The sequence below is a fragment of the Theropithecus gelada genome, chromosome X, assembly GCF_003255815.1.
Source record: "Theropithecus gelada isolate Dixy chromosome X, Tgel_1.0, whole genome shotgun sequence".
Taxonomy (NCBI): domain Eukaryota; kingdom Metazoa; phylum Chordata; class Mammalia; order Primates; family Cercopithecidae; genus Theropithecus; species Theropithecus gelada.
Window position 1 is genome coordinate 39,366,425 of NC_037689.1, and position 13,572 is coordinate 39,379,996.

At 43.3% G+C, this 13,572-nt stretch overlaps 1 protein-coding gene across 4 annotated transcripts in view; it reads left to right on the forward strand.

Moving 5' to 3' along the window:
* The window catches only part of NHS (NHS actin remodeling regulator), a 368,117-nt gene that overhangs the window by 305,099 nt on the left and 49,446 nt on the right, over positions 1-13,572 (forward strand). The gene's annotated exons all lie outside the window — the stretch shown is intronic.

Sequence of the window (13,572 nt, forward strand, 5' to 3'; positions counted from 1 at the left end):
CTCATCTCTATCTGCCTCCTTAGCAAATGAACCTGAGAAGAGAAGCACGAAATGCCTTGAACTTGGGAGGGGGAAATAGGGTGTCATTTATCTGGCTTGAGCGATTATTGAGTTTTTGGCTCTTCATTTGCTTACTTAAGAGCTGTAAAGTTGAACCACATGAAATTGCCAATATTCAACTATTTTGACCTACAAAAATGTCAATTTCATAGGGTTCAACCTAGTTTTTAGTATTTGAGCTCATGCACAGTCACTCAGGGGTGAAGTTGTCTGATCCCTGTGGGTGGTCTACTCACCAAATCCTTGGTAAAGAGATCCCCATGGAGGCTACTCATAGCTTCTGATGGTCCTGTGGCCTTTGGTAGATTCTGCCATTGCTTGTGGAGTTTCCATCATAGGCTCTGGACTCAAAAAGGGCTAGTTCATATTTCCCTTTTCCCTGCAGGTGCCAACATATGTGTTTGATCTCTGGGATAAATGCCAAGACCTCCAGACTTGAGTTTTCAAGTCTTCTGGAGATCAAAGTCTCTCCTCATCACTGTGTGGGCTTCTCTGTGCTGTTACTCAACAAAGCAACCCCAGCTCCTGCAGGGGCCAGTGGCAGAGTTCACGAGTTAAGGAAGGAAGAGGAGGAGCTCCTAGTTTTCGAAATACTGCAACACGTGGAGCAGATGAATGTGAAGGGAAGGAAGTCTTTATGTTTTTCTCAAATAAACTGGAAATTAAAAATGCAGGAACTTTACATGGATTTTAGTTATTTATGAACTAGATCCACCTGAATGGGATGGCCAGGAGCCTTTCATAGTTTTCTTACTTTATGTACCCAAAGGAATACACAGGACCTTAGCAATCATTGCATTCAACACCTTCAGTCATTTCATGTGACTTCTAAACGAAGTACCCTTTACTGTACATTTCTAGTAGAAAATATCCTAATGACAAATGAAAAACAAAAAGAAATCTAAAACTGAATTAAGTTGTCTTATTGTAGTCATTTTGCAACTATTCAAATAAGTAATTATGCCATTAGGAATCAAGATTTTCAGCACAAGACAAAAGAGATCAATTATAAAATCAAGGAAGTTAAAACCTGTAATCTTAGATATGAATTGGCAATAATGGTTTAAACTCATTATTTATTTTCACCTTCTTACATATTTTCTAGTCCTGTCTACTGAAGAAGGCTAGAACTAATGACAACCTAGCAATGATGAATACCCCTACCATGCAGAGTGTGGTCTCTAAAGTCTATTCCATCTGAGAGGAGTCAGGGCTTCTTCAAGAAAGGGCTGATTCTAGGTCTGAGGCAGCAAATGTGCAAGATGAACGTAGTACACTCCCTTGATACCACTGCAGACTCAGCTAGACTCAAGCTAATTGAGTCACAAGAGAACCTATCTCTTCTGACACCAGAATGAATCCATTATGGGTTAAGTATTTGCCACTCATCTAGCTATGTCTGTTATAGAGAGCACATAACTCATTACAAATATCTAGGCTTTTGGGGTGGAAATGTCCTTGGAAAAGAATGCCTTTTGGCTTGCAGGCTCATGTATTTATAGCTTCTTTGTTGGCCCAATAAAGAGCATCACTTCTCTTCTACCTGCAAAGATACTAATTAGCAAGTAGTGATTCTAAGTAAATGTAGTGGAGGTGGTATGTGGGGCCTTTTGTAAGTATTTTAAAATTTTCCATCATCACTGATGTTCTCTAAGTAGATTTTAAGAGACTAACCTCCACCTAGGAGAAGGGATTTATTAGCATATATAATTGGATGCATGTGCTAATTACCTTACTGCTTCACAATCTAACCAAGCCAAGGGCATCTGTCCAAGAGGACAGAAGAGGCTCCATGAGCCATACTGAAAAATAGAACCCTTTTTCTCTTATATCCAGTGACTGAGTGCAGTGGTTCTTGAATAAAATGGTGATTTTCACATGCTTTCTCTGACCTGCCTGTCCCACTCCAGCTCCATTTTCTTCCCTGGGATGTCAGAGGCACCCATGTTTATGACATCTTATCTTAGTTTGAACAGGAGTGAAGGGATTTTAACATGTCATACTCATCTTCATGGGTGCATTCCCTCCTTTATTCTTTATTTTATGGAGAGAGCCTGCTTTCAAGAAACTATGGGTGCTAAAGGATGATACTCACGGTCTTCCCTGTAATCAGCCTCACCTGGTTCATCCCAAATAATGGAAACAGATTTGTGTCATTCACCAAGGAGTTTTATTTTTAACCCTTGTTAAACCCATAATCTTGGAAGTATTTCTTAACTATTTCTTTCACTCTCCTGAAAGAGCAAATTCCTTATTTCTGATCAGTATTATCTTTCTATACTTTTACTTGTTTGCAAACTTGTAACACTGACAGTGTCTCTCCGGTGTCGGGCTGATGAAGTAAGGATTGGGTCAAGCCCCCATTTCTCCTACCCTGGTTTGAACTCAGGCATGGAAGCCTTGAAAACTGGCACAAATGTTTCATGACTTAGTGATGGGATGGTCACTTTCAGTACAGGTTGCTGAAAAGCAGGCACTTTAATGCTATTTAAGAGCACAGTGGCCCTTCTGGTAAAGCTAACCTTGGAGTTGAACTAATTATTAGATTGAACTATTGAGATAGTTTTTCAAGATTAAGATGGTTGAATATCACCAATTTAATATGGTTCAATGTAATACCTACCTTGTTACCTAGGCCTCTGTGGTCCACTGACTGGCAACATCAGCATCCCCCTGGGACTTGTTAGAAATGCAGATTCTCAGATCCCATCCAAGACCTACAGCATCAAGATCTCTGGCAGTAGAATCTGTTTTAACAAAGTCTCCAGGTGATTTCTATGCATACTGGAGTTTGGGAAGCTCCATTTTAACCTATTATGTTAATGTTTAAGTCTGCCTTTGAGGGCAGCCTTCTTAGTTCCCCAATGGTGTGGTTTGTATCCATACAGCCTCACGTACAATGATGGTTCCTGGTTAAGAACAAATATTTCCATCAGCATTGTTGAGGCAGGATGGTACATTTTGACAAGAACAAATGTGAATCCTCTGCCTATTGTGTGCTCTGTGGAATGGTAGCTTAAACAATACAATTTCTAGCTTTGCCAAGCGACTGCCACCTTAGTGTCTGGTGTTTTTAAAAGGATGTACCTTGCTGAGATATATATACACACACACACATATATATATGTATATAGATATATCTGATATATCTGATATATATATATATATCAAACACTAGGCCATGTGTACATCTAAGATGCTAGTCTGCTCCCCATCCATTGATTAGGGAGCTGGACTCCGGGGTTAGCTAGGTCTCGATAGCCTCTGTTCAAACTGGCCAAGGAAAGGACAGCCTGGTTCATGCTAAGGATAGCAAAATCTCCAGTCTGGCTCACAGCATACTCACAATCACATGGAGAATGTGGCCTAGACAGGGGTTTTTAAGGAGAGATGTTCCTTGCAGTCTGTGTTATAACTGGGAGCTAATCCAAGTCCAATGCTAGGAGAAAGGGTAAATAAACTACAGTACACCCACGTGGCAGAACATTATACAGCTGTTAATAAGTATTGAGGTTGATTCACAAAGGAAAATTATTTTATTTCGTTTTATTTTTGAGACAGGGTCTCACTCTGCCACCCAAGCTGGAATGCAGTAGCACAATCTCAGCTCACTGCAGCCTCCTCCTCCCAGGCTCAAGAGATCCTCCCACCTCAGAGTACCTGGGATTACAGGCGCATGCTACCACACCAAGCTAATTTTTGAGGGTTTTGTTTATTGTGTTTTGTTTTGTTTTAGTTGTTTTTTTTTTGTAGAGATGGGGTTTTGCTGTGTTGCCCAGGCTGGTCTTGAACTCCTGGATTCATGTGATCTGCCCACCTTGGTCACTGCGCTTGGCCAATTTCTTTTATTTTTAAAAAGCAGTATACAATAGGGTATATATGCTATACCTCAACTATTTAGAAATGTACTTGAAAAAACTGCTTGGAAACATGCTAGCATGCTAACAGTGGCCTTTGGCGACAGGATTAAGAGTTGGCTTTTTGTTGTTCTTTTAGACTTTTTTGAATGACTGTGTGTGTGTGAGAGAGAGAGAGAGAGAGAAAGAGAGAGAGAGAGTATTAGTCTGTTCTCACACTGCTATAGAGAAATACCTGAGACTGGGTAATTTATAAAGAGAAGAGGTTTAATTGGCTCATGATTCTGCAGGCTGTACAGGAAGCATGGCAGCATCTATTCCTGGGGAGGCCTCAGGGAGCTTTTACTCCTGGTGGAAGGCAAAGTGGAACCAGACTTCTTACATGGCAGGAGCTGGACTGAGAGGGGTTGGGGGGAGGTGCCATACACTTTTAAAGAACCAGATCTCATGAGAACTCACTATTGTGATGGCAGCACCAATGGGGGTGGTGTTAAACCATGAGAAACCACCCCTGTGATCCAATCACCTCCCACCAGGCCCCACCTCCAACATTGGGCATTACATTTCAACATGAGATTTGGGTAGGGATGCACATCCAAACCATATCAAAGAGAGAGAGAGAGCACGCACTGTATTTTAATCTTTGTGGCCCTTTCACTACTACATAATAGACATTTAATAAATGCTGGAAATAAATAAAGAATAAATGAATACTACATCATAAGCACTTGGATGACAGGGATCCTGTCTTAGCTATCTGTGTGTCCCCTAGTTCCTAGCCCAGAGTTTTGCAAAAGTAGCTGCTCAATACAAGTGAGTGGGTTTGAGTGAAGGTCCAGACTCCCAGAGCTGCTGGACATGTCAACTTTATCTAATACATTTTTCCTGCTGAAAAACCAAGTTTGTACTGCACCTGAGTCAGTGCTTTCTATAAATCAGAGACTCTTCTAAAATATCCTCAGGCCCTAGAATGTGTACTATCTCTCTAAGGTCATGCCCTCCCCCACTCACTTTCCCCACCCCTGCGATTTTTCTTTCTTTTACCACATTCCCCTCTCTACCCCTTCTCTCTAACCTCTTTTGATAATTCCATCCATCCCCTCTCTAGACCCCTGTGGTTGAGAATTTCTTCTTTGTATTGAATCTAAATTTTTTCTATTGTAATCCTGTGGATAAATGAAACCCACAGTTGGTGTAAAACCCCACTTGAGCTATTTATGCCAATTTCATTTCCCTGCCAAAGTATACAGGGAGTCATTAACAAGTAACAAAAGCAATCAAACACATTTCCTTTAAGAATTTACATGGGACAATGCCTGGCATTGTCAGGGATCTCAAGAAGTATCAGCTGTGGCTCCTCTTGTCAGGGGCATAAGGATGTGGCTGCAGATGTGTATGGCAATCTAAGATAGTCTGTGAGGAGTGCAAATGAGAGGTGGGAAACAGTGAGTGGCCCAGCAGCTTGAGGGTGGGAGGTAGAAGGCTTTTGTTGAAGATGAGGCTTGGAGGGTAGATAGATGGCAAACAGTGCAGGCATTCTAGGCATACAAGCCAACCAAGGTAACCAAGTTGGGCTTTCCTTTTTCCCTGATCCAATACTCTTCTGAGTTATTTGCTCTGGAAAACTCAGAATGCAAAAAAGGCAGAACACAGGGAAGGAAAGGAGTTCAGATATTTCATATACTGAATACCTGAGTACATTGAATACCCAGCTTTCTATCTTTAACAAGAAGGAAGAAAGGGGAGTATGTGCGTTTCCACTGCTGTAACAAAGGTTTTCCATCAATGTCATCTTTCCCTGATGATATGTATACTCTAAGTCTCAAAGTGGCTCATAGTTGTTACTGGTAAATGGGCAGGGCCCTCTCTTGCAGCCATAGTCCCCTCAGAGCAGCTCTTGGTGGGTGTGTCCTTCTGTAAAGGAACACAGGGCAAACCCTGGCTTCTGTGGCTGGTTCATCCCAACAACTGCTCTCTGAGCTGAAGTGCACCTGGAATTTTAAAATGGATGGAATGTGTGCTATCCACAGGTGAGAAGTGTTTTTTTCCCCCCTAAGGACAATCTGATAAATGTGAAAGGTAGAAAATAATGACCGAGAAACACGAAGGGTGCAGAAGCTAGGCCGATTATCCCCATGGAAGGAAGAGGCTGCCGAGGGAAGTGCATGGGCCTGGGCTCAGAAGACCTTGGCTTTGGTTTTTGCCTCTGCCAAAAATCAGCTCTGTGATCTAGGGTCAAATATTTTAATCTCAGTTTTCTCATCAGCACATGAAAGGAGTGGCCTAAACAATGGCTTTCACAGTGTTTTGACTGCTACTCAGAGTAAGAAACACATTTTTACATCACAACTCAGCATACACACACACACATGTGTGCACATGCACATGTGTGACACAAGTGATAGCTTTACAAAACAACACTGCATACAGTGCACGTGGGTATTTTCCAGTCTGCTCTATTTTATTTCATTGTTTTTGTTTGTTTTTTAATTATACTTTAAGTTCTGGGGTACATGTGCAGAACGTGCAGTTTTAAAATGCTAGTCTTGACCTGCTAAATGGATTTCACAATCCACTAATGGGTCATGCTCTTGCAGTTTGAAAAAAAAAAAAATACAGAAGTCCATAATTTCCGAAGTCCCTTCCAGCAGTAGAATCCAATGACTCTGCTAGATGCCTAAAGGAATTTTCTTAAAACAATAGCTGAGCTGTGACAGATGACTATGTGCTTACATTCTGGAGGAAGTGTCTGGTATAGAATATGGCAGCAGAATGACCTGAAGATAAACAAGTAAATTACAAAATGCTGCTAAGAAGAATGTCTAGGACTGCAACTCTGCCACTGGCTCAGAGAGTTAAGATCACTGAGTCATTTCACTAAATGCTGTCCATGTCAACAGATGGCAGCGACCTGGGGACATTGAACTTGTCAGAGAGGTCACAGGCTCCCCAGTTGTGGGCAGTCTTCTTTCCAGTTTCCAGAAATGAGACCCTCAAAGAGTGATCTTTAGTAGTCTCATCTTTGTTTATACTTCACTCAACAAGAAGACAGGCAAAATAAAGCAAAAAGAAACTTGGAGAGCTCCAGACTTTCCTCTTGTGAACTTGGACCCTAATCCTGGCCTCCCAATCTTCTTTTGTTTTCAGCCCAGGAAAGGGTACTAATCTTTATTAAGCAGTGACACATGCCAAGGACGTTGTTACTTAATTGGAGCCTGAACCACTGCATGAAGGCTCTGTGATTTTCCTTTCATAGAAGACTTGCTCTGGATCACATTGATGCTGTGATCCATCTTTCCATCCCAGAGCCCAGGCTCTTTTCACCATCCCATCCTGCCATAGCTCAACTACAGAGTCTGGGTGGATTTTGGTGACTGGCATCAAATGGAGGGCAGTACAGGACAGGCAGGACAGCACAGGACTCAGAGATCAAAAAGTTCAAACCCCTCCTTTGTAAAGATGGGGAACTTGAATCCAGGAAAGGTTCAATGACTTGTACAATGTCACATGGTGACAGAACTGCGACTAGAACCCAGGCTTCTACTGGTCTTTCCACAGGATGTTGGACATTAAAACAACAATGGTAACAGTAATAATTAAACAGTCTTCCTGGCATGAAGCATCATTTTGTTTTCGAAGCTGGGAAAACTATTTCTATGGGAAAAATTGTTCTAGTCCTTTTAGTGTACAAATAAACACACAGATATGTTATCCTGTAAGTGTTGGAATGTTTCAAGATGCTGGAATTTGTTAAGAGACCTAGATCTTTCTGATGCTGAGAGATGAACATTAGACATTTCATCCATAGTGGGGAACAAATCTGAATTATTATGGTTCTACAGAACAGGAAACCCAGCAAGGAAAGACTCTGGGAAACTGGCTCTGGCTTTGGGCTGCTCTGCAGGTGACAGGAGCCTTGGTGGTCCTTGCTCTCCTTGTAATTTACCCTGTTCCTTCCTCCAAACTGCCAAGCAGAGTAGGCAAGGGGATGGTTACCATGGGGTTCACTTGGTGAAATCCTCTTCCCATCCTCCCAATGGATCTGAGCACTCAGGCAGCAGCAACAGACACCTTAGGGAGATTTACCATTTTGCTTACCAAGCTGATGGCTCCTGAGGATTGGCTTCAGTGTAGCAGAGACCCGGAGAGCAAACCGGCTACATATCTGTGACACTGACAATTTCAGATGCTTATTAATTGATTAATGTGTCAACACACTCCTCCCTGTCATGGGGCATCAGAACGGATGGTTTGTAGAGGGATGTGTTCCTGCCCACAAAGCTGTGTGTTGGGGGTGGCTATGATGGTAGAAGGGTAGGAAAAAGATTAGCAAGGTGTGGGTGGGTAAATGTGTCTGCAGGCACTCTGAGAACATTTAAACATTTTTCTTCCCTCCCTTGAAGGGGTACAAATTCCATTTCTGAGTCATTTTGTGCATTTTTCTGAAAATTTCACCACATGTAGCAGTCAAACTTTGATCTCAGCTGTCACCTCTCCCTTCTTAAGGAAGAAGGAGTAGCAGGGGAGAAAGCCAGTGTGGGGTGGGGATGTGAGGTAAGGAGGCTTTCTAGGAAGGGAGGCCAAGAATAAGCATTTTGCACTGCTCCCAGAGGGCATAAAGCTGTAAGGCAGTGTGGGATGCTCACAAGGCTAGGAAAGAGAGGATTAAATGAGTAACACCCCTAGCAGGGCAGGGGATATGGGGCTGGAGAGGCTGGGGCAAGACTAAGTTTGCCCCTGATTTTTACTCCTTCCCAGTAGTTCCTAAAACCAGGCTTCCTCCTGCTCTTAGAAATGGGCCTGGTCTTTCCAAAAGAGTGGCAGCCACTAGTTTTCCTTAATGTCTAAGTTAGCTCATTTCAGAGGACCCCAGTGACCATATCCATCCTTCCAATACATCACTATGAATCAAGATCTAGACAATTACATTATCTCCAGTGTTCGACAGGGGAATGAACTAAGATCAGTCTATAAAGACTTTTCACTGGCCTGTGGACATTTCCTGCGATGGCATTTTCTTTCAGCAGTTTGGTTTTGTGGTTATCTGTTTATGCTGTTGTCTTTCTGATATAGTAGAACCCATCTTCCCAACCTCCTGCTAGGCACTTTCTGGAAGAGTCACTCAGTCCTTGGTTATACCTGATGCTATGAATGATAGAGATAGTAGCAGTTCTGAATCTTTTCTCTTTATTTTGAAAAGCACTAGATCCTTTTTATGTGGCAGACGACCCATTCCCCTTCCCCTACCCCATCACCCTTAGCTTAGGGAAACTTATTTCAATATTGGTTTGGGAAAAAGTGGCAGCTTAGAAGCCAAACAGAGATGGTTTCTGATCCCAGATCTTCTACTTACCAGGTGGATGACTTAGCAAATTTACTTACTCTGTCTGAGTTCCCATTTCCTTATCTATAAAATAGGGGCAATATTTTCCTCTTTGAGTTGTGTGAGGGTACCATGATATTATCAATATAATGCACCTGGCTTAGAACTTGGCATATGGTTGGAGCTTCCCACAAGAGCTTATAGTCTTAGATGAGGGAAATGATACATCCAAATAACCTTTTTCCTGCTGTGGAGGATAAAAATGACACATAGAGCCTTATTTCCTATTGTAACCCTTGTCATTATCTTCCCCTTTTTTGGGGAGCAGTAACAGAGGGAAGGAGTTGACAAGACAAAGCAAGTGACTGACTCTAGAGAAGTAGATAAAGTAGTGGGAATGTGCATTAGTGATATGGTTTGGCTGTGTCCCCACCCAAATCTCATCTTGAATTGCAGCTCCCATAATTCCCAGTGTTATGGGAGAGACCTAGTGGGAGGTAATTGAATCATGGGGGCTGGTTTTTCCCATGTTGTTCTTGTGGTAGTGAATAAGTCTCATGAGATCTGATGGTTTTATAAAGGGGAGTTCCCCTGCACATGGTCTCTTTGCCTGCCACCATGTTAGACGTGAGTTTGCTCGTCTTTTGCCTTCTGCCATGATTGTGAGGCCTCCCCAACCATGTGGAACTGTGAGCCCATTAAACCTCTTTCCTTTATAAATTACCCAGTCATGGGTATGTCTTTATTAGCAGCATGAGAATGGACAGACTAATACAATTAATTTTCTACTATTATTTCTATTATTGCATAGCAAATCATTGCAAACTTATCACCTTAACACAACACCCATTTATTATGTTTCAATATCCATGGGTCAGGAGTCTGGGTATGGGTTAACTGGGTCCTCTGCTCAGGGTTAACTGGGCTGAAATCAAGGTGTCAGCTGGGCTCATCTCATCTCATCTCATCTCATCTCATCTCATCTCATCTCATCTCAGGCCCAGAGTTCTCTTTCTTTCTTTCTTTCTTTTCTTTTCTTTTCTTTTTTTTTTTTTTTTTTTTGAGACTGAGTCTCACTCCGTCACCCAGGCTGGAGTGCAGCGGCCAGATCTCAGCTCACTGCAAGCTCCGCCTCCCGGGTTTACGCCATTCTCCTACCTCAGCCTCCCAAGTAGCTGGGACTACAGGCGCCCACCACCACGCCCGGCTAATTTTTTTGTATTTTTTAGTAGAGACGGGGTTTCACCGTGTTAGCCAGGATGGTCTCGATCTCCTGACCTCATGATCTGCCCGTCTCGGCCTCCCAAAGTGCTAGGATTACAGGCTTGAGCCACCGCGCCTGGCCTCAGAGTTCTCTTTCAAGTTCATTGGTTGTCGGCAGAATTCAGTTTCTTGAAGTTGTAGGAGTGAGGCCCTCAGCTCCTAGAGGCCACCTGCCATTCCCTGCCACATGTCCCTGTCCACAACACGATAGTTTGCTTCTTCAAGGCCAACAGGAGAGCATCTCTGCTGCTTCTTGTCTCTTTTAAGTATTAACTCAGGATTATACTCTCTCTTTTGATTAGCTCAAAGTCGATTGAGTACAGACCGTAAAACCCTTTTTGCCTTGTAATGTAACGTAAGTCACAGGTTCTGCCTACATTCAAGGGAAGGGGATTATACAGGGTACGTGCACAAGAAGGCAGGAATCTTGGGAACCATCCTAAAATTCTGCCTATCACACAGTGGCCCCTGGATGTATCCAAATAAACAGAGGAAAAACCTTCTTGTTTTGCTTTGTTCCATTTTTAGGAGAACAAACATTCCTAGGGCACTAAGCCTGCTATCTTGCATAACTCAGCCATGGTGAGATTGTTAAATAGGGAGGAAAAGGGAGCATGGTGAACCCAAAGATGCAGGGCAGCCTTACAATGGCAGTGGAGAAGCTCATGAATGAATGGATTGAACTGTGGTTGAACTGTTACTTAAGAAAAGGAATAGATTTTTTAAAGAAGGAAAAATGGGACAGTTTTCCCTGGAAGAGCTCCATTAGTGCCTGTCTGCCTGGCTGTAGTGGACACATAATACTAGTTAATGCTCTGTGATCAAATGACGTCACTGAGAGCAAAGGCATTAAAGAGTTTTCCTCCTTTCCCTGTCTAAGAGATAGACAGGATGGTGGCAACTGATGAGTGAAATGTTCACCTGCTAATATGTGGCAGAAATCTGATATAGCTTCTCAATGGAGAAAGAAAAAGATTTTGGAAAGGAAAAGGTGAGGATACCTGGCCCTGAAGGCTGTCATTGTGAGGGCTGGTTCTTCCCGGGAGCCATGACTAGGCTGCCCATGCTGGAACTCATGCATTACTCTTTGCATCTGTGAATTCACAGTCCCAAGCAGCAGGCAGAGTTTAGCAGCCCAAAAACTCAGCACTGGCTTGCCTAACAAGCACAGTAGAAATGTGTTTAGGGTATCAGCAAAGCATGGGCACCAAAAAATGCTTTTTTTCAAGTAACTTGATATTTAATCTTTAATAATGAGGGAAGATAATTTGCTGAACATCTTTACAGTAAAATTTTATGATATGCCAATTTATTCTGAAATTTGGGATCACCTACTGCAGAAAGGTGGAGGTGGAGGAGTGAGGACTATAACCTTTTTGGTGTTCAGGGCCTCTAGAGTCTTGATGCCTGAGACCATCCCTAGGGAACTGTATAAAACCAAAATAGGAAGAGTCTGCCAATGTCATTGCTCCCAAACTATTTTGTCCAGGCAGAATCACAGTTAAACCATTTTGCACAAAGCCAGAAAATAAATGCTTTATGAGGGCAGGGATTCCTGTGTGTTTTGTTCTGTGCTGTGTTCCAACACCTAGCACCATGCCTGAGACTAAGAGCTACTTGGGAATGTTCCATGGGTGGATGGATGTTTCCATTTTCATCAGTCTCTTCCCTTCCCTCATGTTGCCCAACTCCTTTCACTCCCACAAGATCCCAAGACATCATCAGAAGACATTTTGTGTTTCTCAAACCTGCCTGATGATAAAAATAACTTTTCATGTAATATAGATTGCCAGACCTTTCTCTTGGAAATTCTGATTCAAAGTCTAGGTTGATGCCCAGGAATCTGTGTTTTTGCCATGCACTTCTGATGAGTCTTTTCTTCAGACCAACATTAAGATAAATAGGAGGGTGTCAGGTTTTCCCCACACAAGAATTGAAGAGCCATGGCCACTTGACCTGGTTTCTGAGGGGCTGTCAAAAGTTACCACCCTAAGCCTCTGGTCAGCTGTGCTGAGGGAATGAGGGACTAGGAAAGAGTCTTTTGGTCTACCTCTTAGTCACCTTGGCCCAGCCCTCTATCCTGGTTCCCACCTTCCTGAAAAGACAAGCCTAAGGGAAGGGGTGCTCAGAAGCTCCTCTACTTCTAGGACTGCCCACTTGACTTCCTGCCCATTCTTTCCACAGACAGGCTTTATGTTCTGTCCCTTCTCCCAGCTGTCATGAGCACATGAATTCATGGTCCTCTCTGTTGGGTTTGGTAATGACCTCTGCCCCATTGGGTAGGAGTTGACTTCTTTATGCAGACAGAGCCTGATTTTTCAGTCAATCCCCCATTACTGAACCAGAGTGGAAAGAGATGAGACTGGGAGGTGGGAGGAGTGGGGTGGGGCCAGGACAGGAGTCTGGATCTGGATAGTGTGTCTCGAGGGTAAAGCAGACTGGGCCAGTTCTTGCCATTCCCGAGGCTGACAGGCTACCCAGGTGCTTGTGAGGTCCTCTTTGCAGCCATTTCTTAGTGAAAATCCTCCTCGTTCCTAACATCTGCTTCAAGCAGAATTTCTGTTTAACTCACGGAGCGTTCCATCCTAGGATCCATGTGTACATGAAGAAGATGAGAGTGGGTTAAATGCTGTGTTTGGGGGAAGGAAGCCTTCCTTCCTTGATCTCTTGGATGAGTTGCAAAAACTCATCTTGCATCTGCAGTTTCCCTCCCTTAATACTCATTACCCCTGTGATGGTTTCTTTAATGTGTGTGCTCACCCCTAGGTGAAACCAAGGAAACTGAGCGATGCTTTGAAAGATGACAGGCAATGGAGCCGGTAGGTGGAGGGCATGATAAGGATACCTTGGGGACGGGACCACAAGGGACAGAGGCAGGGCAAGGTATGGGCCAAAGTTCAGGTGGACAGCAGGGGCAGCGTGCAGAACTACAGCTCTGAGGCCTTGCAGCCAGAAGGCTGGAGGTGAGGCAGCCTTTCCATTCATCTCCGAGGCTTTCCTCCACATTTTTCAGAAACAGGACCCCCATCTACACCCCCAAGCAGGCTAGCCAGGGGCTTGTCAGTGTTG